This window comes from Vanellus vanellus (assembly GCF_965231255.1).
Source record: "Vanellus vanellus genome assembly, chromosome: 2".
Lineage (NCBI taxonomy): Eukaryota > Metazoa > Chordata > Aves > Charadriiformes > Charadriidae > Vanellus > Vanellus vanellus.
Window position 1 is genome coordinate 159,005,878 of NC_138906.1, and position 27,740 is coordinate 159,033,617.

Sequence of the window (27,740 nt, forward strand, 5' to 3'; positions counted from 1 at the left end):
CTGGCTTTCTCTCAGCAGACTATAAGGTTTTGTGTGGTCTGTTACAATCATAAAAAAGTTTGGGATTTTCTGGGAGGCAAAGAGTGAAATTCATTATAAAGTTTGAGGCATCGACTTGAGTGCTGAAGCACTTATTACTACCTGATTCAGATCTAAAGAATCTCTTCAACAAAGGAAGCTCTTCTGCCAGTAAAGCACAATTTGAGACTCATAGCTTGTATACACAGGGAAAATTACCCACATAATTATGCCGGTATAATTATACTAGCTTAGCTACGCCAATAAAATTCTCCCTCTATGGACACTGCTGTCCCAGTATAAAAACACTTCTTTTCTATGGAGATCATCTCGACATAATTTAAATCAGGACATTTATCTTGAGATAAGAAGGGCATGGGAAGTTTAACTGGCGAGATATACTGGGACAACCACAGCAGTATAGTTAGCCATTTCCATACAGGCAGCTTTCAGTTGTTCACAGGAGTGTGAGATTGTGTCTTCTTGATGAAAGGACTGGATTTAAGTGTTTTCACATTGCTTCATCTACTGAAGTCAGAATAAATAATTATAAAAGAGAATCAGCTCAGTAATAGGATCTGATAAGCATACATCTCTGCTCAGCGAATTGCTGTGCTTGCCTCATTAAGATTAACCACCCTGCAGACAAAGAAGCCAAGTCACAGCTTCTAAGGATGCAGTGCCAGATGGAAATTCCTATTCAAAAAATGTCTCGGGAGATGTCTTGGCATCTGTTATTGAAGAATGTTATGGGTAAAACCTTAAGAACCACCCTTAAAAGGGGGCAAACAGATGCCTGACTTGAGTTGGTGAGGCTTTTGTGAGGGTCTCACAAAGAATTCTAGAAGTTCATATTCTTTAGCTGAGCTATTGCATTTCAAATGTATGCATTACACAGCCCTGTAGCCTGAGGAAAATCTATTTACCTGGATCTTCATGAGAAAAGCCTTCAGAGTCTTGCCATTAAAGCTTTGTTGGCTCAATTCTGCCCTATGGTTAGTCACAGAGACTCACAACTCTTTAAGATCAATCATGTTAAGAATTTTATTAGGAACCGAGAATCACTCCTGCAATGTGTGAAAGAAATAAGCAGGAAGGACATCGTTCCGCCGGGCTTTCCACTTCTGCTTTTACAGCAAACACTCCAATACAAGCCTGAAGGTCTCAGAACATCTACCATTCCCTGATTTCTGCACTGTCCTAACTGGAACAATTTTGGCTAGGTACTTGTGAGAAATACCAACTCCATTTGCCCTCTGTGGGTGCACCTACACACCTATATTGCCTACACAGGCAATATAGTATGGATTTGAGTCTAATCTCAAGTTCTGGCTCCTCTGATTAGTACACAGTTAGGTATGGACCTAAGCCAAGGTCTAGAGTGCAGTAGAGCAAAAGCCAAAAAGAAGGTCCCAGCAGGATTAAGCAGACTAGGCAGCAGTGCATCAGGAAACACCTTCTCCCCAGTTCTTCTCAAGTGCCACAGTGAGGGCTCCGAGCCTGGGCTGCAGCAGGGCTAGCATCCAGCAAAGGAGCTGGGAAAGGAGCAGGCCATGGGATTGAGCATGTTTAAAGCCACTCTTACGTTAATACTTTGTGTAAGACACAGCCTGTGAGAAATGGAAGAATGAAAACCAAGGCATGGAATGTGCTACCAAAAAACTATCTCCAGCCTTTGTGAAATGGTATGTTTGATCTCCAAACAGTGTGTTTGATGGACCTTGCTCAAAGGCCTGGTTGACTAAGAAGGAAACACTCAATTTAAGAATTTAAATTGTCTGAATTTAAGAAAATGGTAACACATTTTCTTCAGCATTCTCAGTGTAGGGCCTGACCCACAGAAGTGACCATCTGCTTCCCAGAAGATGCCTACGGAGGGCAGCCAAACTCTCAGGACATGCTAAATTCCTCACCAGATGAGACATCCCTACTCCCTTTTGAAATTCATGATACCAGACTCCCGTGTTTAGGATTGCTCAGCCACTAGATGTCTCTGTGTACTACAGGGCAAAGTGAAAAAGATGAACTTCAGGACAAATCCAAAGAAAAAGCTGAAGAACAAGCAGCATGAAAGCCTCCCTATTTGTGTGTCAGATCTCTGCCTGGGTGATGTAGCAATGGAATGATTTTCACTTGCTGACAGACTGCATAGTCATGAGCATACCTCAAGGAACATGTTCCTTGCATGTCCTGGCTTGAATTATTGAGCTGGAACTTGGGAATATCCACAGAAAAAAGCTGGAAAAAAATCTTGTCCTCTTAAATGTCTGAAGAGGCAGATCTGCACTCCAGCTTCTCTGAAAGAAGCTTTTCTAAACTAACCAGCTTCATCATGCCAGCAGCCCGTCCCAGAGCGGAAGGAAAGTCTACAGCACAGGCTCTTATCTATCCTTTCCATTGGATAGGTCACGAAAGGACAGCAAGTATTCCCTCAGATACTTTCACTGTGTTAGTTCTGCCATGTATACTCATATACACTGTTATTTTCTAACAATATTGTTGTGTTCAGGACTTGTATTTAGCTCATCAGCACTTTGGGGCATGTAAGGTCAAGAGCCATAAAAATAGGTTGTGCAAATCTGATGGGGTCTGCAACAAATGCCAGCCTGTGACCTGACTGCAGAGGTAGAAATCAATAGATGAGGAATGTGTTTGAGTGGCTGCAGGAATCTTTTATCTTTTGCCTGACAAACAACCTCTTTGGCTTGTGAGAGCAGGGCCTGTACCACAATGCATGTGCTGGGGAACCTGCACACAAACACGAACTTAGGTGAAAAAAAAGCAAAACAAAACTTTCTTTTTTGTCCCCCTGAAACACAAACATTGTACCATAGACCCAGCTCCACAAGCTACTGATGTCAGAGCTAGGCTGGCAAGCTGCGCTAATGCAGAGACTGAACAGCTACAGTACCCAGACGCAACTGTGGATGTCAGCTTGGAAATGCTCTTCCAAAGGACTTAATGTTTAGAAGACAAGAGCAGGCCAGATGTGTCAAACTGGGTGCTCAAGGAAGGAAAGCTACATAAAACACACTTTTGACAAGCTTACCCAGAGACCTCATTCCCATTTGATGTTCCTAATCACAGCTTGCTTGTAAGCAAACAAGGCAGCACACGATGGGCCTGATCTGCAAACAATGATGCACTATATTGGCAAACAGAAGTTCTCTGATGATATTAGGACCACCACACTATTTCATAGAAAGCTTTACATGTTTCAGTGAGGGGATTACAGTGTCAAATAAAAAGCTGGTACTTTAAAGGAGATTTCCAATAGTATATCTTATTACTCATCACTGACTCAGCTTGATAATGTAAAGTCAATAAGAGAAGTTGCCAGCATTCCTTTGTGTTATAATCATTAAAGAGCAACCGCCAGTGTTCCCACACTTTCAACTTTTACAAAATTGTTGCTCTTTGCCCTTTACCGCATCTGTGTTTGCATAACCAAGTGGTGTACAGCTTGTCAACACCTCTTTATGCCTTACCTTCCTCCCTCCAGGGTTTTGTTTATGTGTCATCAGAGCAAATCCACTTCTGAGGATTAGAACCTCCTTTTCCATGGTATACAAAAGGGATCGATAATTGCCATATTAATTCTCAAGCATGAGCTCTGAAGGAATGAAAAAGGCCCGTACAATCAAATCCAATTTTAGGAGAAACAGCTCGGCTAATTGCCTCACACCCTGGACTGTGGGGGTTCCTTTCTGGTTATGTTCAACGTCAGGTAAAACCACCCAGTACGTAGGCAGGCAGGGAGAAGACACCAGTGCTTAACCTCCAGCCAGGGTCACTGCAAGTCCAACACTGGTTCCCTCACCCCCATTAACGTTGCAGTGCCCGCAGGCTCAAGTCACAGGGTGTAGAAACGTGCCACCACTACAAGCCAGAGAATTTGGGCCATGTCTGTCTTTGGTGGAATTGGGGTGCCCAGGGCCATGTTCAGTCACCTCCTTTGCATTCAAGTCCCTGTACTCTCCTTTCCCATTGGCATCCATCAACAACTCCCTGCTCTGTGCGTTGCTTACATCTGCTGAATCACTTCTCACCAAGTAGGTGGAGGGATTGCAATAAATTTAGCCCATCTGTGAAAACAACCTCTAGATCAAAAGTGAGGACCTGGTCCCATACTCGGGACTGTGTGATACTGGAGATGGTGAAAAATCTATTCAGCCTCTTGTGCTTAGAGTTCCTGAGGTGCTTCAACCTTTTCTCCTACGAGTGCTCACGAGCAGCCAGATTTGCTCTAATAGGCGTCTAAATTGTTGCAGCTCAGAGGCAGACAATGAGGCTCTGACACGCTACCTCAGAGAGGCCAGATTTATTAGATGTGCTCAGACTATGCCTAATACTCACAGCATCAAAACAACACAGTCTTCTGACTCCTGCATACATCAGGACATTTAAAGACCAGACTCCGGTACCTGTCCAGACGTATACCTTTGCCTACTGTTTCCCAGAAGTTAGCCAGATGTCCACTCAGTGTCTTTCAGAAATGAATCACACCTATAAATGTTCAGCAAACTCACTATATTGGCAATGAAGAGCAATATGCTCCTCTGTTGATCACCTAAATTGTCCACTGCCTATGTGGGGAGTCCTAGGTGCCCAGCTTAAGTGGCATGAGTCATCTTGATGGATCAGGTACCTGATAACTTTATCATACTTAAATTTGATATCTACGGTAAAGCAGTTTGAACATGGATTTTATCCCTTATTCAAATTGTAGCAGTTTGGTCGAGCACTGGAAGTTTTGCATTCAGTAAATGGTAAGTAAATACATGAAAGTTGGGATGGTTTCCTTGAACCTCAGACTCTGAATTATCTTTTAGGGAAAACTTTCCTTCACAGCTCAACTATAGCTACTGTTCAACAGTACTACCTACATCAACAGCAAGCAGACATTTTCTGGTCTTGATTTCTAAATGCTATTCCACCTCCTCTCTAAATTTCCTTTTTTGATGTTACATAGGCTATTTGCATAAAATTGAGGAACTAAGCCAAATATTTCTCTTACCACTTCAAAGCTACTGACCTCCATGAAGCTGGACTGGTGTAAATGAGGGGAGAATCTGACGCAATAAGGTAGTTCAGTATAATTATATATTCACTGTCCAATACCACCAGAAGCCAACTGGCTGCAGTTGTGCCTGGCCAAGCCCAAGGTAAGCTTGGACTCAGCACCATACTAACACTGTCAGGCATCTTCTGGATCACAGCTGATTCATGCCCTGCTGGCTAGAAGCAAAGCCAGAACTTGCTTTCATCTGTCTGCAGCAGACTCTAGTAGATATTTCCTAAAGATGGAATTTAGACAAAATTTTAATACAAAGGAAGTCACAGTATGTTTCTTACACTTTGGCATCCAAACTGCTGGGAATCCTACTTACTGTTTGAGCTGTGATATTACAGAAGGTTGTAGTCAGGCTGGGAGGCAAACTAAATGCAAGAAATAGTTACAAATCTAAAATGGCAGTTTTGTTCTGTAAATCAGGAGAACTCCTCTGTTCAGTAATCAGAGAACAGACAAGTGGCTGAAGCAGTTGTGTTCCTCCACATTCCATAGAACAGGTCATCCTGGTTGACGTTTCAAGGTTGTCACACGAGCAACATCTTGACTTTTTGAAACAGGAGAGTCCGGTTGTACTATCTCTCATTTTAGTAAATGCCCAGGTCACTGTTCTGTATGTAAACAGTAGCACATGGGCCGAGTGTGAAGTGCCGAATACTTCGGGTGTATTTCCTAGAAGAAAGTAAATTGAATGTTAGATCCCTTCAGCCATCCAATGACAAGATTTCACATGACTACTATTTTTGTGTACAGCATTCCTTTGACTACATTACTTTGTACCCCCAACAATCCATCAGTCATTAATTCTGATCAGGTTGATCTTAATTAATCTGATTCACACTATATTAATGCTCAATTCATCAGTGCATTTCAATATGCACAATACTAATAATAGATCTGGACTTAGATTTGAAATAGATCTCAATTTATGATACAGAGGGCATGATAGAAGACCAAATGTGAATGCTGTGAATACAAATAAGCCAGCCTTGATGAAAGTTAAAATGCAGATTTTGAAATCATATGTTCATGAATAGTAGGTTTGGGGATAGAGGTGTTACTGACTCACGTTCTGATACATCATCTGCATTTATTTTCAAATACAGCTTCTGTGAATGAGCAAATGGATCAAGCCTACAGAGTTTGGTTCTATGTGATTTTTTTTTAAGTTACAATAGACAGTGTTGACTCAAAAATCTTCTCATGGACTGAGTCTTGTCATCCAGTAGTGCAGTCAGTATGGCTCCACTGCTCACTTGCATCTAAGATTGCTTGGATTAATCTCTGTTTGAAGCTTCGGATCAGAGGCATTTTTGGCCAATAGCTATCCATCACAGTTATGGATCAGATAAGGGTCTGCCTCTTGACAATACTGTATATATGTGTTTGAATGTGTTCAAAATTTTTAAAATAAACTGCAGTTAGGATAAAACCATATCCCATGACAGTTAATAGAAGTTAAATTACTGCTACCCGCTGTTTTTATGTTAGCGAAATGTGTGTTTCCAACAAATAGTTTAACCTATTAATTAACTGCAAATAAGTTATTTTACTTTTCCATAGCTTCTTTGTTTTCTACCAGGTTTCCTATATCCTGTTATTTCAGGAGGTGGTCTTGATGTGCTATTGCATGATATAATTCATAGTGACACTATCAAATGTGCTACAGCAAAACATGAAGCTGGGGAAAGGAGAGCTCACACTATGATGACATGTAATTATTTCAGATAGCAAACTGCTGCCGGCAAAGTCTGATACGCTTTCATTAACCATGAGCATGCAAACTCTGCATGTTATCCGCTGCTCAGGCAATGAGGTTTTCTTGAGGGAAGACATGCAGTCTAGTGGCTGGAGGAGTGGACTAAGTTTGGTTTTGAGTTCTCTACTTACAGTGACCTCATGTAACCCTTTTGCATTCACCCCGGTAACTGTGAAGTAGAGACAGAGAATTACTAAGCCATCCTTTCAGGGAGCATTAGCAGGCTTGACTCATTAATATCAATATTGCCTGTAAGATTTTAGAACATAACAAGCTACTTAAGGAGGGCATGAACATAACAACAATAAGGATGTCAGGGAGTAAGACTGCTCCATAAGAAAGGATAAGCCAGAAGCTGAGGGTCACCTTGGCACAGGTTGTGTTCGCACCCACAACATCTAAACATAGCAGGCAGAGCCAAATGCTGGTAACTGAGTCTATTACCAGTCCCACACAAGGCAAAGAACAAACCAGAAATCAAGTCAGGAACAAAAGGAGATACAACTGCAAGGAATGACCATCTAAAAACACCTGTGCTGTAGCTCTAGTAAGTAGTGAAGACCCAGACCTGAAGTTAAATAGAGTTCTGGGCTCAGTGGGCGGAGGTGATGGCTGGAAATCCCAGGTGAAGCTGGGCCAATTAAGGCCTTTTATTGTAATTAGGGCCCTAACAGGCATCTCCTGGGCCATCCAAAATGATCCCTGGTATCATAATGAGACACACTCGGAAATCTTTGCAAACTTTGGCTTGAAACATTAAAAGTTTTTGCTCTTTCTGCTCATAATGAGAAACTGTCCTAAAGTCTTGAAGTTAGGTGCCTTCATTGTCAAGCTGAATTTCTATCTGTTGTCAGCTGATGGCCAGTCGTTCTCATGCCAAAAATTGCCTTTAGTTGAAATGCCACTTTTTGAACTTTCTATTGTTCCCACTCCTGGTTTATTTTGTGGTTTGTGTTTTTTGTTTTGGTTTGGTTTGTTTTTTTTTTAATGAGAACAATGGTATCGGTACTTTCTTATCACTACTCAAAATACCTTATCTGCTATATGGCACTTGCTCTTTTACAACCACATCTCAGCAGTGATACCTAATTAGCCTGTGGTTGAATAGTGCACACTACTCTTTCTGTTTTCTGTCCTTTTCAATAGATGCGACCACAGTTTATAGTGGTAATTCTTGTGATTATTCACTAGGCACCTTACCTTGCACCTCTTAGTTGCACACATATCCATTTCTATTAGCTTAATCATCAAAATTCTTCATTGCCTCCCATACTTTCATCCTCTGCTGTATTGATGATGCCTCCCAGCTCTGTGCCAACCGCTAATTTCATTTGCACACTCCTCCTGTTTATGTAAAAGTCACTAATGAAAAACTCGGAAATGTGTGTCAAGAGTAATCCCTTATGTCTTCTATTAGTACCCTCTTCTCACAGAGTCAGTTGATAAATTCATGGAAGAATTCAGGTTGGAAGAGACCACCAGAGGTCCATTAGTCCCTTGTTCAAAGCAGCACTAACATCAAAGTTAGATCAGGTTGCTCAGATCACTAAATCCTTTTTCAGCACGTCCACAGTTGGTTCATCTTTGCCTAATTTCTTGTGAATTCTGAAACTTAAAAATTCCTTTTTGTCATATTTTCTATATTAAAAATAGTTCTCATTTGGCACTATATTTAGATGTTTACTGAAGTCTAACAATCATAGCTCTGTGCCACTTAATTTCTCTGGAAGTATTTTTATTTACTTCCTTTTTTGCTACTAATTCTGAATACCTAAAACAGGGCTTTGGCCTGTCCGGTGGTATGGAGGTTTCTTTCATATTCCCATTTTCTCTAGGGATTACTAGAATTCTTGAAATAGAAAGGATAAGCCCTCAAGATTTCAGACTACTATAATTTCTTCCTTCAATCAAACCATATGACATAAAATTTTAATTCATATTCCTATCTTAATTATTAATCTCCCTCCTCCCTACAAATGCTGCAGTCATGCAATCTGTTTGTCCTTAAATGAAACTTCCTATTTCCACTCTGGAGACCAGTTTTTCCATTCTTGAGATTCTTTATAAGTCAGCTGGAACCTGCAAGGAACTTAACACCCACATACTATGGTCTTATCCAAATACACCATTTCTCAAACTTCCCTGAAGTTTGATGTTTTGGCAGAATATTATGTACCTATTTCAGCAACGCGGGGTCATTTGGGAGAAAATATCCATGCTCAAAATAAAAAAAAAAAGGAAAAAAGAGCCTTTCTGGCCATTATTAAACAGAGTCAGTGGATAATGAGGTTTCTAGTTTGGACTGTTCTTCCTGCTGACCACTGAAACCTTTGCCAGTGCATCATGCCAGTTCTTCCACTAGCATAAACCACCACAGCTAGATTAAGTTTATGCTTTTCAGCAGCCAATAAAAGGTGCCACTAAGTGCAGGCCAGACTGTAATTGCTGTGCACAGCTAGTAAGTGTTCAGACAGCTTGAAAGAACAGCAGTGAGACCAGAAGACTTTCATCTTTAAGTCCCTGATGCAACTAAATGTAGAATAGATCAATGATGATCAAAGTGTTCTGGAAGTGCCTAATAACAAACTGGTGGTGCAAGCTGCACTGCATCGCTCGAAGTTACAAGGGCAAAGTTAGAGTGGCAAAACCTGGTCAGATTTAATCCTCCTTGGTGACATCAGGAGCAGGGCTTTTTAAGATAAAGATCATAAACTACATGCAAAGTAGGAATAAGAATGTATATTAAGTGGTATGAGAATGTGGCTTTCTCCTCTTAGATGTGTATCCCAAATTTTTCAAAAATGTGGGTTCAAACTTGTCACCAAACTATATTTTACAGATCATTCTTGACAGTCATATTTGCTAGTTTTATTCCTATTGATGCTAGTGTTCTGCTTTTGGGGGTCTGATGCCAGTCTTTTGGATTTCCATTTTTCTAACAGCTGCACAGTGGATCACAATTTCTTGGAGCCACTAGCGCCAGCAGAGATTGTTGGTGCTCAAATCCCACTGCAATACAAATTTAGAAGCTGAGAACTGAAAGAAACGGGAATTTTGACTCTGTCATAGGGCTGGGGCAGGGCAGAAATATCTCCCAGCATAGCAGTAGGAAGTAAGCTCGTCCCTACTTGCTAAATCATCTGCTTGCTTAATGCCAAAAACAGGGAGGCAGGCAAAGCTCTATAACAATGATAGCAAGGAATATGGAAAAACTACTACAAATACAATAAAAACAAATGTAAATTGGGTGCAATCACAGATGTGGAAGCAATGGACTGTTCGGTCAGACAGTATTTTTGCCTAAGTAGCAAGCACACTGGAAATACAATTAATTTAATGTTTTCTACAGGTACAGCTAGTACACTGCTAGAGACAGCTAGAGACACCTATGCACAAGTAGGCACAAAACAGAATCTGTGAATCCATTTAGCCACCAGGCAGGAGTGTAAGATTGTTCGAACACTGTGGCTTGGGGTAAGCAAACAGGTGCAACATCAAACTATGTTGGACATTTCTTCAATGGATATTTTGTTCTAAATCAAAGCATACTGCCAACTAATAAGATAAACGCAATATAGTTCAGTTAGGAAAGAAGTAGGTTAAACCAGCTGTTCGTTTACTTTCTCTGCGTCAGGAACAGGAACTCAGTGAGTTCCTTGAACTCGGCATTCTCTTTTCTTTCAGCTTTATACACATGCCTTCACAATCTCCTGCTACGTTTCTGTTTTTTTTCCCCTGCATACTGCAGGCAATAACTGTGAAACTCTTTAATTTAACAATATGTTCTTTGTCCTGCAACTGTTCCTGTTTTGCAACCACATAGATTATATGTATGGGCCTGTAGGAATAGTCAAACAGTTAATAAGGGTAGGGTTTGGCATGCTTTCACTATGTACAAATTCTACAATCAAGTCCTGACAGGAAAGCACTGTATCTCCTGTGGTTCCCAGTCCTGTCTAAAATATGTAAAATATCACTACTGGGAATGATACCTATTTCCCAGAGAGCCATAACACCAGTTTTTTCTTATCAATGCATCATTGAAAGGTATTTTGTTTATAGTTTATGCCATTTATTTTCCCAGGCATATTAGGTTTTCAAAAGCGACCTGTGTTTCATTGTGCCTGTCAAAGGTACAGAGGTGCTATTTCAAATTGCACTACACCCTTAATACAGTATGAAAGAAACAGACCCATACCAAATAACTGTATTAACCCCGAGGTTAAATATCCATCTGCATGCTTCCTTGGATCTTTTGTTTCTGCCACAAGCCCCTTTGCTTGGGTGTAGTATACATCCTTCAAAAAGGCAGAAATGCACTGTGCAAAGGGCCCCACAGCACAGGGGCACCACAGCCAGGATGAGAAGAGCAAGGGTTTACTCTGCAAAGCTCTACAAACTCAATTACTGACCCTGCCAATGGGACAGGAACCAGCGTGAAATCCAACATGTTCCTCTAGAGGTTCATCAAGAGCAGCAGGAATACAAGGAGGGGAACACAGTAAACAAAAACCACTTTATTTGTATCTAATAAAGTAAACAGCCATCAGTGTGAACATGTGTGGAGCCCAGATCTAGAAGGTAAGGAAGTAATATCTTTGCATAATCCCTTTTTAGACAAGAAAAGTATTTAAAAGCCTTCATGTGGGCTTGAACCTGAAGACTTACTGAAGCAGAATCTGAAGACAGAATTCAAATGTGAATTTTCTGCTCTTTAAAAATTGCCTTTTAGAGCTAGAACCTCAAAAGACTTGGAATTCTTGCTCTGACCTCAGAAGACTTGAAAAAAAATAGTTACTTACTTAAACCACTGGAATGCACAGGAGCAAGTTGTCTCATGAGGTTCACAGTCAGCTCAAAACCAGAAGGTAAGAAAACCCAGTCAAACATTTCAGACCTCTACATGGCAGAGATTTAAGTTTTAAAGAAATGTGAGAAACCTATTGTTTGGCTATGCTTTTGCTCATGTTTTAAATGGGAACCCAGTTCCAAATTCAGCAAGGCCAGAGCACCTCTCATCCTCTGTCAAGGTCGACCCAGTCTGCTAACCAGAGTGAGACATGGTCTTTCTAAGGGAGAAAGTACTCTTCTATGATACAGTGCCTCTAACCCTGGCAGAGCTTGGAGGAACACCCTCACTGATTTTCTCCATTAGCATTCAAGTTAGCTTTACCTTTGTTGAAGCTCATTAAATTTCCTGGCCATTTTTCCATGTATACAGGACCATCCACCCTGAAAATCATAAGCCTCAACGAGCACAGAATAATTCACTCTTCGTTCTGCTTTCAAAATAGCTCTCTAAAATAAACGCTCTAAGGAGAGCAGTGAGAAAAGAGGAGCAGTCTAGAGAAAAGAGAAAAAAAAAACTAGCACAAGGGTTAAAATACGTGGGAGCAAGAGAGAGACACCTCACCACACAGCTCATGAACCACCAGAAATGATGGTGCAATGCTGGTTTGCCCTCCAGCCAAGGAGAAGAAGCAAGGTTCTCTTGTTTAAAGCAGCAATTGGAGAGCCAAGATCTCCTACTCTCCTTTTGCTTTAGGGACAAGTCCTGCTCACCAGAAAAGTCTTCTCCAGGAGCTTACCAAGTCAGCAGGACCTTGGCAGTTTTGCTGTAGGAGGGAGGAAGAGGACAATTCAGGGTGTGCTGTATGTTGTATTCAAGAGGTTCTCTGGCCTCAGAAATGCGAAAGGGTGGACAGGAGTAACCAGCTCACCTCTCTCCCTGTGATTTGAGTGTGTGTGTCTATTATGGGACTTGCGCAGATCCCATGTAGCTCCTGAATCTTTGCCATCTGTGGGGAGAGCAAGTCTCCACCCCTGTGCTAATCCCTTTCCCCTTTGGGCTTGGCAAAGGACATGTATTTCTCTCATAACGAGTCTCTGAGAACTCAGAAAAGCAGCATCTATGTGCAGTGCCATATCTCCCAACTTCCCTAGACCCGCTGCCTAATTAAACCTGCTTCACTCCTATGCCCCAGGTTGTCTAGGGTCATTAAGCCAGAGCTAGCTGCTGTTCTTGCCAAAAATGCATGCATCCAGCTTCTTCCTGCTCTTTCTTTAGATTCCTTCACGCCAGGGGACACAGACAGTAGCAGAAAGTTACACCTCCTGGCTAATCCAGTGTTATAATCAGCATGGACTATTGTTCTGGCTCAGTCGTGTTTGAAGAGTTAGCTTGCCTCTCAGCAGAACTTATTTTCCTCTGGATAGATCTGTTACACAGGTGAGCATATTTGCCCAAAGGACCACAAGAGACGGGTAGATATTTTTACTCTTCTGTTCTTTCAAACTCACAGCCATCACTGGAGATGAGTGGTCCCCGCAGAGCTGTTACCCTGCTGTGAGCAAGGGCTGCAGCAATATTCAGGATAGCACACAATCACCCATGATTCCTTTAAAAGCAACGTCTCAAGGGTATTTGTATACATTTACTTTGGTCACTCAAAGGTGCCAATCATAGGAGGTATGCAGGCACTGCCCTTAGTGATTTCCTTCTAGAAAGTGAATCAAAAGGACCTAACCAAGTTACAAATATAAGCAGTAGACCTTATCTGCTAATATCATTTGGCTATCTTCCAAGTGCTTAGAGTTAATATTCCCGACAGTTAGGAATATTGTTATCTGTAAAGTTCCATGGACGTTTATGGTGCTATATGAATGCATATTATTAATTAATAACTACAATACTTAGCGCCAGTTTTTTAAACATTTACATGGGCAGTTTCATGAACAGCAGCACACATTCCTTTTTTTAAGCTCGTAATACAATCAGCAACACCAGCAGACCACAACCAAAGCCCTCTTTGGACGTGTCACTGTCTGGGGGATATCTTTCCCCCTCCCCACATCTCTCCCCATTCTGCACTCCTTCAGCCACCAGCCTTTGAGCCATTGCTGCTCTTGTTGCTCCAGAGATGAGCCCCAGTCGCAGGCCACAGGAGCACGGATGTCAGGCGCGCTTAGCCCCAGGGTCTGACCCAGTGCCAGCACCCGCGGTTCCTCCCTGAAGCGAGTTATGATCAATGGCATATGCAGTGATCAGGAACTATTGCTTATTTAGTACTAGGAACAAAACATCTACAGACAAAAGGGTTTCAGAACAACAAGCAGGCTACACGTGTCTATCTTGCTTAAAAATCTTTCTGTCCCCCGAGGGTACTGCAAAGTGGACCGCACATCTCTAGAAATTTGCTCTTCCTCCAACCAAGAGTCCTCACAGGAGTTAGTCTCCTAAGACAGCGAGCCGTACCCTTTGAGCCATATCCTTAGACTTTCACCCTTAGCACTCAGAGCAGAGCACTTCAGTCTGCAGGTGTATCAGTGATAATCAACAATCCATTGTATAGATGTGTTAATGCATTAATGGAATTTGATCCTGCCTGGTGAAGTCAATGGTGAAATGCTGAATTCATGCGAATGTATTATTGACTGGCTACAGGTTTGCCGTCTGAAAAATATTGCACGCAGCTACCGAGCACAAATTCATCTGCTAGATTTCAGAGTATTTGCTTTTCCTACTCCTCACTTTCACTTCAGCTGTACTGTGCAACTTAATTCCCCCCATTGCCTCTATATCTTCCCCTATTTTACAAACTGACTAGCAACAAATCATCTACCAAATTCTCACCCACCCCGTATAAAGTCCTAAATAAAAGATCCTACACTAAGCAGGACAATGAAGAGGACCATGCTGAGAGGTCTTCCTTGCATACTGAGGTTCAAAATTATATATTTTAGCTAAGTGACCCCCCTAGGCCTGGAGGTCCCTCCTAAATACTGACCCCCCATTTTTCCAGGCTACTCATCCTGCTCACACCACAACTTTCCTTACAACACACAGAAAAGGCAGCCCTTCACTGAACAGTGCTTCTTCACAAATAGCCTTTTCAACCTCTGCAACGGCCCCCAAGGGATGCTCTCATGGCAAAGCAGATGGTTTAGCAAAGTCTCAGAGAAGTCTTTTAACTGCTATCACGGAATTTGGCCACAGGATCAATAAAAGGTGGAACAGGAAGAGGGAAACTTGGAGAGAAGTTCAGAGGCATGCAATGAAGAGGAAAAAAGAGACTGCTGAGAGGAGCAGAGAGCTCCCACCTAGGGCTAGGCTGCAATGTGTTGGCATAGCCTTTGCTTGCTGATGGTACCAGCCCTGCAGCATCTCCCTGCAGCATGGGGAGGCTGTGCAAACCCTTTGCTTCCTTTTCCACCAAGCTCTGTGGCCTTTTCAATGGCCGCGGTTCTTCTACAACATCCCATCCTTGACACTACTCTTTGTGTATTGTTTGTTTCCCCCTCATGCCCGAGGCCCCGAATTCTCAGCATCCTAGTAATGACTTCATGCCCTTTGGATCAGGCCCTCGTCAGGCACTACCTGTTTAAGCAGAGAAGAAATGGGAGGGAAAGTAAGAGATGTACAATGAATCACAATGAACTCGCAGGATTTTGATTGTGTAAATAAGAGGAGTGTTTAGTCAACAGAGGGCGTAAAGTTATGATACCATGGCAAATTGAAGAGAATGGATATAGCTTTGCCTAATCCCAGTGTAACCTGCATTTATTCTAGAACAAAATGTCTCCCTAGAATTGTCAGCTGGAGGTAACATTTGTACAGTCATGAGGCGTCGTGCAGATTGCATGATGGAGTTGCATAAGATAACTTTCATGGAGTCAGCTTTTTCTGAGGTGTTATACATGTATGCCAGATTAATTTGAGCTAGATGAAAGGTAGATTTTTAAGAGCTCCTGCCTCCTGTAATGGTAAATGTTAACACCTATCAGACTGATTATTAATAAGATATAATTATATATAATAATGGGGTTATATAAATACTGCAAATAAAATGCTGGGGAAACCCAAGGAAATGGCAAGCAAGAGTCCCAGAGACGTAAGACTAATGTAGACCAGCAGATACTGATAAGCATGGTGCTGTGCATAGAAGAGATCTTGGGGCAGAAGGACATCCATTTTTACGTAAGCATGAAACATGCATAATTTGAAGAAACTCCCTGCAGACATTGCACCTTTTTTTCTTCTACCTAAATATGTAGTTTGTTCCACGTAACAGGATTTGTGGGAAAACAGTAGAAACAGAAGGCAAGATTTTTACAGTAAATCTTCACAAGAATAACCATGAGAAAATAAAACCCCACTTCTTCTAGAAGGAAACAAATAAAAATAGGGAACTCAATAGTCAGAAAAAGTACTAAGTTCCGGACATACCTTGCAACGCGTGTCCAATTGTGAGCTGCACATTGTAACCACAAGACAGAGTGGCTTAAAGAGTGGTTTTGCCAGGATCTCTAAGGGTGTGTTTAGATGGCATAATGTGATTCCAACACATTTCTCAGATGCCTGAGCATATTTATCCTGGCCACTGTATGCTAATCACCTACATATTTACTATAGGCCCTCAGCTCAAACTAGAGATATGGCAACTCCAGCCTACACTTCTCTTGAAAGCAGACAAGATTCTTTTAAAATAATATTGACATGCATGATGCCTACCTCTGACTGTAGTCAGCAAAATGTTCTAGAGACTAGTCAGCAAGTATTCTGGAGTCTGCATTCAGAAAAGAAAAGAATTCCCTTGAGTTAGTATTCAAAACTCAGCCTATGCTTTGGAAAGAAGGCAAAGAAAACAAAGGAAACAAAGGAGGAAAGCAAGGGAGCAACCAGGATGAAAGACATTTCCTACAGGTGGAGACAAAGAAGTGGTTTAGTCCATTTCTAGTTTCAGCATTAATAATTTCATAATTAATCTCAAATGTATAGTTTTAGAAGCTTATTGCTGTTTCTGTCAGCTGGTGGCCTCCAGTTTTGACCTTATTACTCTGAAAAGGAAGTGAAATGCTCTTTTTGGAGGTTTCAAAAAATGGCACATTTTCAGGCCCATTATCGCAGTAACTCAGGGTTACATCCTTCTTAATCCCCAGCCTCTTGTGCAGTTTACCCATACACATCAGAGACATTGTACCTCAAAAATAAATCCTGGAGAATTTGCATCCAGAGACATCCCTCACAAAATTAGACATGGAGCAGCGCTGGGGTGGCTAAAAGAGGAGCAAGAACATATTGAGTAGGAGAAGGGTGTCAAAGGCAAGAAAACTACCCAACGTGGGGTTGGAAGGAGGGAGGCTATCGGGTACAGACCCATTTCTGGGTAAACTTATTTCTTTACTTACACACCTATTACATGTGCTGCTGCTGACCTAAAGAAGGGGGTTTGCTTTGATTTTTTTTATTTAGCTATTACTGATAGCCCGAAGTTCTACATGTGGAAATACCATCATTCTTCAATTTCTTCTGTGGGCAATGTTGTACTAAGTGCTCTTAGACTGGTGGTTTGAGGAGATTAGGTGCATCTGTAGATATGTGTAAAGCTCTGTACAGCCTTTCTACCCCTTATTTACTGGGACAGTCATGTTGGTAGTGGGCTAGCTGGCTGTAACCTACCTCTTGGCTTCTCCCAAGCAAGTATGTTATCCCTACTATGTAGTACACGTTTTTGTTAGTTTATTCTTATGCCCAGAGAGGTTGTTGAGGCCCCATCCCCGGAGGTGTTCAAGGCCAGGCTGGACGTGGCCTTGGGCAACCTGGTCTAGTGGGAGGTGTCCCTGCCTATGGCAGGGAGGTTGGAACTCGACGATCTTCAAGGTCCTTTCCAACCTAAACCGTTCTATGATTCTTTGATTCTTGCCCAGATTTTCTCTCTGGCCTGGAGCCTTTGTCTGTGAACTTCCACTCCTCTGCCCCCAAACAAACTGTCATCTCCATAAATGTCTACACTCCATATACAAAGAAAATTATGTCATGGTTTCTGGTAAAACATTTCAGTATGCAAACAGTATCCCAAAGACATGTTGTCTTCCAAAAGCATAAATATGTGCTCTTTTCTTCCAACTCTGTCTACTGGAATATCCACCTAGAAAAATACCTGTTATCACACAAGTACAGACTTTTCTCTTTGTTGACAATAGAAAATGTTTGCACCTTAAATGCCTGTACACAAAGAGAGGATTTTAACTTACATTTCTACCATATATGTTATTTTACTCTCTCTACTGCTTAACACATCTGTCCATCTATCTACCTGTCTATCTCTTCTCCTAACTTTAGGGTAGAATAACGCAGCCTTATGTTAAACTCTCTGACATCTGTACCCTGGAGAGATGGAGAAAGTCTCCATCCTCTGATATATGTCCTTAAGCATGTCCTGAAGGATTTCAGTCCTTCTTTCCTCCAACAAAACACCTTCTTCAGGAAACTAAGAGCCTGACATACTTTTAACCCAGTACTTGTTTTCACAGCATTGTTAAAATAAAGTGTTGCAATTTACAGGTTATTATTTTTCCTACACTTGAAATGCAAATATATCCTGCAATAAAGATAAACACTTACTTTTCACCACAACGCCTCCTGTTTTAAAGCCACTCTTTTCAGCAAAATGGTAGCTCATGTACTAGCCTTAGGCAGGCAACCCTGATGTCTTCTACTACAGTCAAGTCCATGAGGAATGCCTGGGGCTGTTTTCCTCTGAGCTGAAGTTCACATGTTTTCTTGCCCCTGAAGTCTTTAGAGATATTTTGCCTTCTCTATCAGGTCCAGGCTACCAAATCACCACCTGGTCACTATAAAAGTCATTACGGGCTCCGATTTAATTTGGCTGGCAAATTCAAAACAACCTTGTTGGGTTAATTCTGGGCCTCTTATTAGTCTCTGTCAAAGTTTTATTTTGAGTTTCAGTATGATCTGTTCTCTCATGAAAAGATCCACTGAAGTTTCCCCCCAAGCAGCTCTTCAGCATTAGATCAAAGTCACAATCTCTTCTACAATTAAACTTTCCTTTGTGAGCCCAATACTAAAAAATCCTTTTCACTGTGTTCCAGTTTGGGGTGGGTTTTTTTAATTCTATACACTTTAAATTTTATAGTTCAATTTCACACATACCCTCCTCCATTTGAATTAGCTGAAAACTGTTAAATGTAACAAGGATACCCAGGCCTAATCTTGTGAGAAAGAAACTTCCTTTTTGATTGAACCCCTTTTTGATTGAACCCCTTGCTTGCATATAGAGGGTTAAGTATCATCTAAATCTCTCTAATTATCTTCCATAGTTCCAACAAGATTACGTTTCAGTGACAAGTTACTCAATTTTGCCACTAGGATTATTCCTTCCAATATGCTTTTCCTCCTCGTAGCATTTGATGTCCAGTCACCTTTGCTTCGTCTTGTGACCCAAGTCAAATTGCTTCCTCTTAAGAGATGGTATATTTCTACAGAGCTTCTCCCTTTGACTCCCCGTGTATGGGACCACAAAGCACTTTAAAGGTACAGTTCTCAACCCGGCAGCAGTCACTTAAACCTGACATTCCTGGTTTTGAAGTTTACTCATTAATGTTCCCACACTAGCTCATGTCAAGAGAGTATCTAGAGAACAAGAGTTAGCATCTGCAATATCATATTGCGATTATTGCGTTTGGGTCTTAATTTCTTTTTTAACACCTGAATTCTTACAGGGTAAAAGAGGCAGCCTTTGGGTGGCAGCCTTAGGAAGGAATTATGAGGCTGGCTGTCAACAAGATAAAAATAGTTTCAGCAACTTTTGTATATCCAGACAGAAATAAATTTAAATGAACAAACACATTAAACATCATAATCTTGCACAGGCCACCAGCAGGAGCACTGCTGTTTTATCACAACAGAAACAGGGAAGAAGAGGCCTTAGGAGTCAACTGATCCAAAACTGCTTTGAGCAATGCATTCAGAGCCAAAGTTACATGATGTCCCATTCCTGAACGGTGGTATTTTTCTGTGTTTGTTTGTTTAAACAAATAATTGCCAAATTTGAGCCCTGCCAGAGAACAGCATGCGAAAGAACCCTCCCAAACCCAGCTCCAAAGGGCAGGCTAGATTTCAATCTATCACTCTATCCCCAACAGTCGGTGATGTTCATGTAACACACTCCCTTCCTTCTAGTCTCTGTTTGATGTTTTCCAAGGTGCTCATAGCACTTGGATCCTTTCTGGAACCACAGGGTGTTTACTGTGCCAACCACGGGAATACATTTCGTTATGAATTTCCCTGCCCATTTATAGAAAACATGTATACTGTCTGTTCTTGTAGCGTTAACAGGCTTCCTTAATAAATTAAAAAATAAATGTAGAAAAACAAAGCATTATCCTTCAATGACTTAATAAGTTTTTGCATCATCATCACCATTATTATTATTATTATTAAAGTATCCCAGCAACAGAATAATAAAATTATACTGATGTGAGCAATTCACACACCTTTGATTAAGGATGTGTCAGCACTTTCCTGCATGAATCCTTCTTTTTGGTGGAATGAGAAGGAGTGGGAAAGAGATAAAAATCGCCTGCTGTAATTCTTTGTGGGCTGCTCCCTGGCAGATGATGTTTTAACAGAGGAGCCGCTTCTTTATTAATCCAGTTTTACGGAATAAATTAGCCTGAAACATTTATGATCCTGATTTTTAGGACTGTCTTTGTATTTAATGTGCAGGCCCCAGTGAATGCCTGATGGGTCAGTTAGTTTGCTAGCTGCTTGTCTGAGGGCACGTTTACTGATGCCATGTGTGAAGTCGTGGAAACCAACATGCTTTAGAAGTGTGACCAGGACTGCACACATCCTTGTTCACACATACGCATCCAAATACAGGACAGAATAAAACCACTGGTGCTCTACAGCAGATATAATCGAAACCTGTATAAGTAGAAGTTACAGTCTGGAGTGGGAACTGAGTTACACCATTCATCTTCAGGTGCCTGACTTACCTCCTCTGATGTCTCAGAAGAAGGTAGTTGGCCCTAGTAGAATATCTCCAACACCTAGACTTCCTAATACAAGCAAGAACGAGATCAGACACCTCCTGAGGGCAATTCAGAGCTCCTCGGTGCTAAGCCAGGAGTTTTCTTGATCTCTTGGGTAGGAAACGGTTCCAGTGAGGAGAGGAGGAGGCAGACAAGACATCATCCTTCTGTGGCCTCAACCCAGCCCACACAGTGAAAGCTCTTAAGCGTCAAGGCCTCTTCTGAGATTAGTGTCCTTGAACACCAAAACAATAACAAAATATCTTGAAGAGGGGGCTTCATCCACTTTTTGCACAACAGCCTAGTGTACTCCTGGGAATGGAGGGTCCCAGGCCCTCCTCAGCCTGAGGGGTTTCAAACCTTCATTTCTCACCTCTCCAAGGCATAGTCTAACCACCAGCTTTCAAAGGAGGCCACATGGTGACTTCTTCCACTTCTCCACGTTGGCCCAGTCAGCACATCCAAAATGGTAACATGAAGATAGTAAGCAAGAAAGAGTGTGACCCTGCAGCCATGTGGGTGAAGTGTGCTATCGGGAGAAGAAAAACTTGATTTGGGGTTGCTGTGTTCTGGCTCACCTATACATTTGCTACTAGATAGTCTGTCAATAAAACCCGTGAGTAATCCGGGCTGTGAGTCAGAGCTAGTCTTGTTGATTGACAAACCCAGTTTACTGCTCATGGAATAAGATACATTGCAAGGCAAGTAAGGGTACCAGTAGTTTGTCTGTTAGCATTTAGTATTTATATTAACTTCTAGTGGTAACAGACAAAAAGCCTATGTCTATGCCAGTAAATTAAACAGTCCCATGGAGCATTGCAGGACACCAGAAGTCCATCATCTCTACCGTTTAATTGTTGAATGGCTCCTGGCACATTTCTGGCCTGTGACAATTAACACATTCCGAAACAATTCCCCTGGAGTTAACACAGCCCACTGCCCATTCCCGACAGGCAGCCTGGATGCAGCCACCCCCTCTTTTAGATGGTAAAAGAGTTTAATAACAGGGGATCTGTGCCAGAGAAGGGCTGTAGGTATGTTTTTAGTGCCAGAGGTGTTTCCAGTAGGAGTTCCAGTGTGCAAGGGGCTGTACGAACAATTAAGAGATTGTCTCTGAAGAGAAAGAGTCTCTGTCCTAAACAGTCTCCAGTTCAGCTGTGTTCTGGTACTTCTCAACTTACAGATGGCTCTTCAAAATAAATTCCATGTGCTGAATTTCAGTAATTCTTTGTGCCGGCAAAACAGTCGTGCAGTGGCAAGAGCTGATGAAAAAAGCATCAGTTTAAAAGAAAAAGGGTGAAAATTCCAGATAAACAGAGATTGCCTCAGAAGAACACAATTCCAGAGGCTGCCCCACATGCAACGCGGCCAATAAGGATGGACAGCTTAAAACCACAATCTGAATTACTCTTCTGTACTGAGCAGTGTGATCATTACATATGCAACAGAGCTTGTGGGCAATGCAGAGGAATCCTGGAAGTATTTTAAGCAGTGGTTTTCACAATTTATGGCTGTGACAGATCCAGAGCTAATGAACAACACAGGGAAAGTGACCTTGTTAATGCTTTCATAGATGCTTATCCAAGACCTCTTTGGCAGAGAGAGGAGTCTTTTCCCTAAGCCTGGACGCAGATAGGAGTTGAACACAGTTCTGGGGGGTAACAATGACAACAACAACAATTTTAACTTGCATATGGAAAGGAAAGCATTGACACATATCCAAAGTCCAGGAATGGAGTCTCAGTAAGGAACAGCAGACAGTAGTTTCAAATACCTATACTCCTATTTTGGCAGGTATATACACATCCTGATTTTCAAGAGGGCTCCCACTGGTCTGCAGGGCAAACTCCGGGTTATAGACATGATGACTTGGTCCACCACGGCTTTCTAGAGGACTCTGGAGATCTCAAGGAATCCCAGAGCTCAGAGACTGTGGGCAGACACACTCAGCTTACAAGTGATAAAGCACAATACAGCTCCTCCTAAAGGGGGTCACTGAGGCACTAGACGTAAAAAATTGCACAAACAAGTGGACGCAGGGAGAAGAAGGAGCAGAGGGCCTGGGAGCTAGCAAGGAAGGGACTGAAAAATGACTCTAAAAGCCACGGTGTTGGATTACCTGACCATCAGAGGCATCTCAAATACAGTTTCGCCTATGAACACTGCTACATGTTACACTTCAACAGAAAGTGCAGTACGTAGCTGTTGTATTCATCCAAACTGCATAAAATGTAAAGCAGAAAGCATACAGCAAATGCAAATGTTTCTCCTGTTGGCTTGTAATTTTAGCCTCAGTCCAGTAACTAACAGGTCAGCTTCTAACATCCATTAATAGTTCCACTATAGCATTTTCATCTGAAAAACAACATTTTCCAGCAACAGATATTGGTCTGCTCTATTTAACGCCAGCAGCAAGCATAGAAAGAGTTTGTGGATTTGAAACTGCCTTTCCGAATATGGCAGACTGTGCCCAGGATACCTCCCTAAATGAAAAAAGATGAATGTCCTGAAGCGTACGATAGACTCACTTCCCAGGCCGGGAAGATGCAATCTTCACTCAAAGAGGAAAAGGATTTTGTTTTCTTTGTTATTGTTCCAAGTGACATAGTAACATCTACCTGAATGCAGACGGTAATTGCGACTGATACCTATCAGGATAAGTAACATTATACAACAGGATTTGACATAACACATAGGGAAGACAGTCATTTTGTTAAGAGCTGGGTGGTTACTAAAAATGCGCAGAATAATTTAGGGTCAGGATTCTTTTCTGGTTGTATGTCCTTCCAGATAACTGTGTTACAGAACAGTTAGTTGCACCCAGAACTGTGCAGACTGTGGACTTTTTCATTCAAAAGATGAACTTAAATATTTTGTGCAGTTGTCTCGTATTATCCCCAAACATATTTGCCTGTGTAATTGCTTAATAAAATCAAATAAGTAGGTATCACTGGGCGGAGGGCTGTTGTACAACTAAGATGTCTTGTTCTACCTGAAACAAAAATTTTTACTTCATTTTACTAATATTTTACTTACATTTTATTTCATGTTCTTATTTTTGCATTTTTTTCCATTTTTCTAATTTCTAATTTCTTTTAAACTGAAAAATTCAAAGTTTTTTATTTTCTCTAAATCCCTGTTTTCTTATTGGGCAGAAACCAATCCACACATTTGATTTGAAAATAATTTCTGCTATTCTCCAGAGAACTACATTTTTTTTGAGGCAGATTCACAAGGCATCCTATACAGCCCTATGCATGGCCCTGAGGTCTCCGCAGACAGCGCAGCCTCAAGGGCATGAGATAGCTGAAGGTGGGAAGGACTTGGAGAAGTGGTAGCTCTCCATTGCTGCCTAGACCATGAAGAAACAACCCCCAGGTATCGCCATGGCGCACTGCAGCCATCAGGCTTGCTCTCCCCACAGCAAGGGCAGCTGGCCAGACTCAGCCCATTGTGGCGTTTGGGCAAATTCCCCTTTCTGAGGAACGAGCATGATGATACATGTTCCTTCCCTCTCCTGGCAGTCGCTGTTATAAATGACTACATTTCGCAATGAGTTCTGAATTATCTTCTAAAATTATACATGGCATCTCCCATCTGGCACTGATGTCAGCGTGGCATATGTTTACCACGGGAACCTGAAGAACACTCTGAACTTCTACAAGGGGAAAATCAGCTTATTTCACTTTTAATGTCAAATCTGCAGCAGTGCGAGTTCTGCAGGTGGCAGCCAGACGAAACAGCTGCTGATCTGTCTCCTGCAGGCTCAGATGCAGCTCCCCAAGCTTCACTGGGACCTGATCACCTGGGGCAACCCAAGGAGGATCCAAATCTCCCAAGGCTTTCTTTGCAGTCCGTCACTCAGCCCACCTACTGCCTGAAACTCCCTGGGGAGTGAGAAGATGAGCCCAGACCGTCCTGTGCTTCTTCCTCCTGTCACTCTTCCTGAACCAGCAGGGAAAAACTGCTAAAAATCTCAACTATATATCAATTCTCAGTTGCAACATTTTTACCCCAGTTGTCACAAGCCCAAAGCATGTTACAAAGAGGACTTCAGTAGTACCCACATAGAAACAGCATCCTTTGAAATAAAACCAGAAAAAAACTCCTAGGTAGTAATTTTGGTATTTTACAGCCATTTCAGTCATCTGTTCTGCATTATTTTTTTATGTCAATGAGCTAAAAGTAGATAGTCCTGACAGACAGTGATGGTTCCTGAGACAAACTGGTCCCTCGAGTATTTCATGGATTGGTCTGCGATTCTGTCTGACTTCTGGTACATTCAAAAGACCTAAATGAATGAGGAAGAAGCTGTTTTGGCATTTGCTTTTAACCTATTTCCTTGAAACAATAAATTTTTTCAAGGGCAGGGATGAGCCCTTTTGTTCTGTGTTTATGCAGCACCTGTTTCAGTGGCGCTACATACATGAGATAGCTCCACTTACTAATGGCTTCATTTACTATTTGAGCGTGTTAAAGTCATCATCTTTCAGTGAACTTAACATATATAACACGTATACAGACTACACTGTTCTATTATCATTTACTACTCCACCCATGCAGTAATAGTATATCATCTCATTTAAATAGGACTTTCTTAACCAAAGGCTGCCAACATTTTAATGCAGAAATAGGGGATTAACCACATGAGGGAGAAAACAAGGTTTAAAGCACCAAAAGATCATTATAGATAATTTTAGGACCGCCAGAAGTGAAGAACATCATAATATTAGTAGGTAGAGACACTCACACCTTCATGTTATGCGGGCACTCATGTAGAAACAAAGAATATGTACCTAAATATAGCAAATAATCCTTGAGTAGGTTCCCAATCCTGCGAGCTGGCAAACACGCCCAGCTCCTTACATTCACAAGTTACATGTGCTCCTCACCGGAACTGACATGTTACGTTCAACATCATGAAGAAAAAGGAAGACAGTAATGCAACAAAATTCTAGACTTCATGCTTTGAAAAATTTGTAAATTTTAGATTTTAAGGACACAAGAGTCTATCTGCAATCACCTGAACAGTTCCCACGCACACCACAGGTCTTCTCTGTACTAATTCCTGCTTGGGGTCCAGTTGTGGAAGTAGAGCAACTCACAAATGTTTTAAATCTGCTTTACTATTATTTGCTAATCACTTAGAAGTTCCCAGAAGCCTTCCCCTAGCTAGAAGGAATTCAGACCTATTGCTAGATCAGCTTTTCTGCAATGTTTTTGAGGCAGCCCATGTACCTGCAGCAGTCCTCCAAACACAAACTGAAAACCAATGAGCAGGATCATATCCCCCATTTTAATTAAAAGCTTCCACAATCCACAATTACTGTAGGAAGCTGTTCTCTTGTTGAATTACCGTCACTGTTAAAAATGTGTCCATTACTTTCAGTCCAAATTTGGCTAGCTTCAATATTTAGGCTTCAAATCCCATTAGACATTTGCATGCCGGATTGAAAAGCCCTCTGTTTTCAAACAATTGCTCTCCATGTTGGTCACCACAGTGTATATGTGATCAAATCATACTGTAACCTTCCACGCATAAACAGATGAAGTGTGCAAGACATAAAATGTGCTCAATATCCACCAATCTCCCATTGTTAAAAGAAGTTTTCAAAAAACCTAAACACGAATCCATCAAAACCTTCACTGAGTCTGTGCTCCATTGCTTGGCGATTTGCCAAGAATGTATTAACATACCTGCTCCCGTATGAGCAATAACTCCTATGATGGGAGTGTTTGAAATGTCCTGACAGGAAAGCTTGAACTGTGGCCAAAGGAAGCTTTCACTTCCAAAAGGCTGGGATTTGCGAGCTCCTGTGGTGGATTTAGTCACACACAGCAAGCCGTTCAGACTTGTCACCCATCAGATAATGAAAGCAAATGAGGAGTTCCAATCAGTGCTGGGCCAGCCACCAATGTTTGGAGAAGTAACTGAGCTACCCTCAAATTTCTAATGGGATTGGAGGCAGGGGGCAGGTCGACAGCAAGGGTGTTTACTGGAAGCCCATTTCTAAGTTGAACCTCATTTTTTGAAGCTATGAGGAAATGCAAATAAGCGTGAAGCAAAGCAACGTGATTTGTGTTACAGTCAACATTTGCATAACACAGTTACGCATGTCTGTGTGTATGGGTGTATAGCAAGCACATCTAATAGTCTGTAATTACACCTTGGAAAATACGCACACCAAGGAATTTCCAAAGAGTCTGACCTGGCAGAAAATGCAGTCCCGGGAAATCTGCAGCAGTTTGCTGAGACGATCCCAACATACACAGGAGGTGCATGGCTAAGAACTGGGTCGGTCAGATCAATCAGATGGGACTCTGTCTTTTCCCTGATTGAACATGTGTGCAATAACCTCTTGGCATGAGTACAAATTTTAAATTTGGTTTCCTCAGATATGCCCATATGCAACACTGACATTGACTTTCAAAAACGTCTCTGCCAGTAAAAGTCAGCTGCTAAAAAATTCCTGGAAAGTATACATAAAGTGCCACAATCATTAAACAAAAGGGAATTGATAAAAAAAATGCAACTCACAATGGCCACCTTTACACAAAATGCTGAGATGCTCTCACAAATAATTAAAAAATTTATTTGGTCTCTTGATGTTTTCTCAGTTTTTCAATGTGAAAAGAAAAGCTGACTCTGTGCTTATATATGTCTATATTATTTCTTAAAAACATGCTAATACCAATTTGATAAAGCTGTAGTAAAATATTCTGCCTCTGAGGTGGCTCCTCTGCAAATGCTTATTACTGTTGACTTGAGTTCTGCCTCTGTGCAAGTCCTCAGGTCATACAAGAGTTTAAAAATGCACAGAATGAGTCACTTTTTGCTGATATTGAACAAGGATCTCAATTAGAAGAAGAAAAACAATACTGCCCTTGAATCTGTGGGTTTTGATTTCTCACTCCATTCTAGAGCTTTGGTGTAGAATCATTCCTGTTCTGCACCCTAAGTTATGTCAACACTGCTGTCTTTCCCGCATGCTTTCCAGGCAGCCATCAGGACATTTTGTGATTTCTCAAGCCTTCTTCAGTTTGACGGGATTTTAT